Raw genomic sequence first — 4,274 nt, forward strand, 5'->3', positions numbered from 1 at the left:
TCCTGCCACAGTTTTCCCACACTCTTCCCCTTTCCAGGAGCCTAGAGACCCCTTTGCCTCTGCATTTTCTCAGCCCCAGTGTCCTGCCTCCCTGTCTCCACAGAGTAATGAGTAGCAAGTGTCCTTCCATGATCACAGTCCTTGAGAGAGAAGGGATGAGGACTGGCAGGGCTCCCTACCTAGCCTTTTCCCAGCTCCCCACGCCATGTCCTCTCCTTTTGGTGGCAGGGGCAGGGGGGAGGATTAGAGAATTAAAGACTGGGGCACACTAGCTTTCTCTCCTTCCCAGCATTCCCTCCCAGCCCCCAGCAACTTTCCGCCCTGCACCTGAGCCCTCTCCCAGGTTCCTAGAAATCAAGGAGACAAGCTGCCAGAACCTGCGCCCTGTGTCCCCACACTCCCCCTCACCCTGGTGACAGGAGAATGTCCAGGTTGCAGGACACCTGGGTTCCCTCCCACCTTCAGACATGCGCAAGGACCAGCGGTGGTTACCTGGGTCATCCCCCTGCCTCTGCACTCTCATTCCCAGCTATCCTTTGCGCCTTTTCTCAACAGCAGGATTTCTTTTTGCCTCGTGTATCCCTAAACCACCCTTATTCATTCATGCACGTCTCCTAAGTGCTTCCAAAGATCCAAAAGGCACCCAGGTCCAGAAACTTGGGTGCTGCCTTCCTCCATGGAGATGGAGAAATAGCAGGGGGCACTATACGGGCACCCATATGTCAAAGGTTCCAAAACCTTCTTTCCCAGGGCTATGAACCCGTGTCACATAGGGACGGCTGGTCAAACTTCTCCTGGCACTCAGGACTTGGCTGTGGGTGGAATTGAGCTTGGATGAACTCTGAGAAGGCAGCATAGCTGTTAACTGCAACAGAGAACCCAGAGTGACTGGGAAGTCTTCCCACAGGCGTCTGGTCTTTGGCATTGAATGGGAAGGCACATTTGCCCTGACTCTAGAGCCGAACCTCACACCTTCAATGAGCAATTGCCTCTGTCCTTGTTTTGTTTTTAAGTGAACTATTGACCGAAAACGGCCACATGGAAGAGAAAGGCACCCAGTTGATGAACAAGTCACTGAAGCACTTTTTGCAGACATAGGGCACAGCCCCAGCTGGGACAGAAGTCATGGGTTCATGACCCAGCTCTGACCTTCCAGGCTGTGGGACTTCTGAGGCAGCTGCTGAGCCTGGAACCCAGGCCCTCCCCTGTTCTTAGACCCATGAGGACATGGAACACGGATGTTCTTCCTCTTTGAGGCCCCAGCCTGGTTCCTGACAAGCAGAAATCATTTGATGAAGACATAACTGTTACTGATAAACCCCAAGGCTTTAGAACCTCAACTGGCCAGACCTATTGGGTGGGAAATTCAAGAGGCCTGCTCGGGGCTGGGTGGCTGCTTTATATCTATCTATCTGTTCTAATGACTGCCATGCCACAAGTCATCTGCAACCACTTACATGTCTACACCTCCAGAACCGCTCTGAATGTGGGTGCCCCGTGCATCCCCTACTTGCCCAGTGTCTACCTCCCATGGTCATAGTCCCTTGAGATACACTTTCCAAGACCTCCTGCTACCAAGAGCTCTACCCGCCCCCCGCCCTGCCCCCAGCCACAGAGGGCACAGACTGAGCACAGATGGAACAGGTAAGTTTTATTTGGACTTTTAACTTGTTGAGAGAGCACAGGGGGCCCCACCTCCCCTCTCCAGGCCCCCTTCCCCATTTCCCCTCCCTGGGGATGCTCAGGGTACAAAGACATGTCCTTGGCCCCTTCCCCGCCCGACACACCCCTTCACTCCCCTGCTCTATGGAGGGGAGGGGTGCAGGGAGGTGGGGCCTGGAAGAGTTGGATAAGAGCGGGACATGCGCTGTCGGTAGCGGCCACTGCTCCCCGCCCGGAGCTGAGACCTGGGAGAGGCGCGCAGTGGAGCGGGGTGGATTCATTGTGGGGTGGCAGGCTTTCGCCGTAGAAGGCTCCCCACCTCAGCCCTGGGGACCCCCTGGCCTCCTGCTTACCCGTCCTTCTGAGGGTACAACTCTGAGGTAGATTTCACAGAGGAAATGTAGGTGGGTGGGTGGAGTGTGGGAAGGGGTTAGCTCTTTTGAAGTTGATCTCCAAAGCACCCTGGGCCCGTTCTCAGGTTCTGGCCTGGGAGGCAGGGGCTGGTGACACCCACCCAGCTAACAGAGGCTGAGTCACACAAGGGCTCCAGGGCACCTGTGGTGTCAGAGGCTCCAGTGGAGGGTTGAGGGGCATCTGCCTTCACAATCTGTGCCTCAGTGCCAGGGGCGTCAGGAGGGCATGGGTCTGGGAGGCTGGCAGACAGTCCCCTGGCCATAGGGGCATGGTGTAGGGCCTTGGCCCTCAGAGAAGACTCTTTATGCTAGATCTTCCCAGTCCTCCAGGATCCTCCTTCTCCTCTCCACCCCTCCCTATTCCCTAGAGTGGGCAGAACAGGGAAAGGAGGACAGGGCTGGCCTGTAGGGAATGGCAAGAAACAAGATATCTCCCTCCCCCAATGGGGGCCCATGCCATGAGCCCTAGGCTGGCCACAGGATGGAGGAACTGGGGTCAGTGCTTAGAGCAGGCTCTGAGACCCCAAAGACAGCCTGTGGATGCTCCCCAGACAGAGCCCCATCTGAAAAAGATGGACATTTGGGGAGGGCTGCAGGAGCTCCTGGAGTCCTCTAACACCTTCCCCCCACCCCAGGCCCAAGCACTAGACACCTTCTTGGATCCAACCCTGTTTAAGAACAGAAAGGCAGAAGGAGAGGCCTGGGAGGGGTATGCCATCCCCATCCCAGCCCAAGTCCCCACCTCCCAAGCAGAAACCAGGAGCATGGGAGAAGCCTCGACTGACCTCCCAGGAAGAGCCAGAGCTGAGTGGTGCCTGGACCAGGGAAGACGGCACGCACGTTGACTCGGTAGCAAGTGGAGGTATCTGGGGGTCGCAAGGGGCAGGGACCCCCCACGAAATTCATGCAGCATTCAAAGTGAGTGTTTGGGGGTGACAGGAGAGGACAGAGAAACAGCCAGTGGGTGGGGGTGGTGCCCTAGATCTTGCTGTTCTCCAGGTGGGAGTCAATGTGTTTGATGAGGGCATCATCCGGGTACCCGACAGGGAAACCCAGCTGGCAGAGGGGGCAGCTGCGGATGTCGGAGCCCACCGTCTCCATCAGCAACTGTGGGGAGAGAAGGAAGTCACTTATGGTCCCCAGCCCCCACTCATGGTACCCACATCCCAGCCTGCCCTGTCCCAGGACCCAGGGCAGACAGGGCTGTGGCATGCAGGAGGGGTTCAGCCACCCTTTCTTCAGCACTGTCCTCCCCCACACCAGCTGTGTCCACGCACTTGCCCAGGGACAGGGTCCCCAGGAGGCAGGTATGAGAGAGTCACTGCTCAGCTTGCCACGGCATCTGTGGTAAGGAGGGAAACCAAGACCCAGACATGCCCCCAGAGTGACTAAGACACAGCTCCCGGATAACTCAAAGCAATGGACAATCCTAAACAAGGTACAACCCCAAAATAATTTTCTGTCTGGCTTTGGAGTATATTTTGGTCTTTCCAGGTTGCAATGGGTGGCTTTGACATTCAGGGAACTCATTATTTCAGTGAAACGATTGAGCCCTGAGATAGGCTTCTGTCTTTCAGGACTGACAGAAAAGGGCAAGCGCTCTGAGGCCTGAAGGAGGGAGCTGGATAAACAGGCCTGTTTGTGTGTTGGCTGGTGGCCTGCTATGGTCAGTAGCCACCATTACCATAGCCAATATAATAGCAAATGCTTGAGCCAGGCACTGTGCTGACTGCTTTAGGCTCACTGCCTGCTTCTTAAGAACCCTATAAGGTAATCAGATACTATAATCATTATCCCCATTTTGCAGATGAGAATATTGAGGATCAGAAAGGAAAGTAACTTGCACAAGGTCCCACAGCTATTAAGTGCTGGTGTTCGGAATCAAAGGCAGAACTGTCACTCACTCCAAAGACCATATCCTCATCCAAGGAAATGAACGAAATCTTAATGGGGCAGGCCCCAATTTCTGGTGACAGATGACCTCGAGAAAGGGAGGTGAAGGGACCTAGACTGTGGCCCGGGGTTCAAGGAGGGTGAATAGTTTGTGCGCTGACACCCGAAAGGGGCAGGGCCCCCAACGGAGCGTGAAGCTCTGGGGTCTCAATCTCAAGGCCCGGTCCAAGGTGGGCGGAACGCGGGCGCCCCACTCACGTTGATGGACGGCCAGGACTGCGCGTGCTCGGCGTGGGCGTAGGCGGT

General features: G+C 55.9%; 1 long non-coding RNA gene across 1 annotated transcript; it reads right to left on the minus strand.

Moving 5' to 3' along the window:
- Positions 1 to 1,626: 1,626 nt before the first annotated feature.
- LOC105542970 lies at positions 1,627 to 4,274 on the minus strand. Its single transcript, XR_001006558.1, has 2 exons — positions 4,227 to 4,274; positions 1,627 to 3,182 (listed from the first exon to the last, which is right to left on the minus strand). It is a non-coding gene; the product is annotated as an uncharacterized LOC105542970 (long non-coding RNA).

Source organism: Mandrillus leucophaeus, unplaced genomic scaffold (genome assembly GCF_000951045.1).
Source record: "Mandrillus leucophaeus isolate KB7577 unplaced genomic scaffold, Mleu.le_1.0 Scaffold272, whole genome shotgun sequence".
NCBI classification, from domain to species: domain Eukaryota; kingdom Metazoa; phylum Chordata; class Mammalia; order Primates; family Cercopithecidae; genus Mandrillus; species Mandrillus leucophaeus.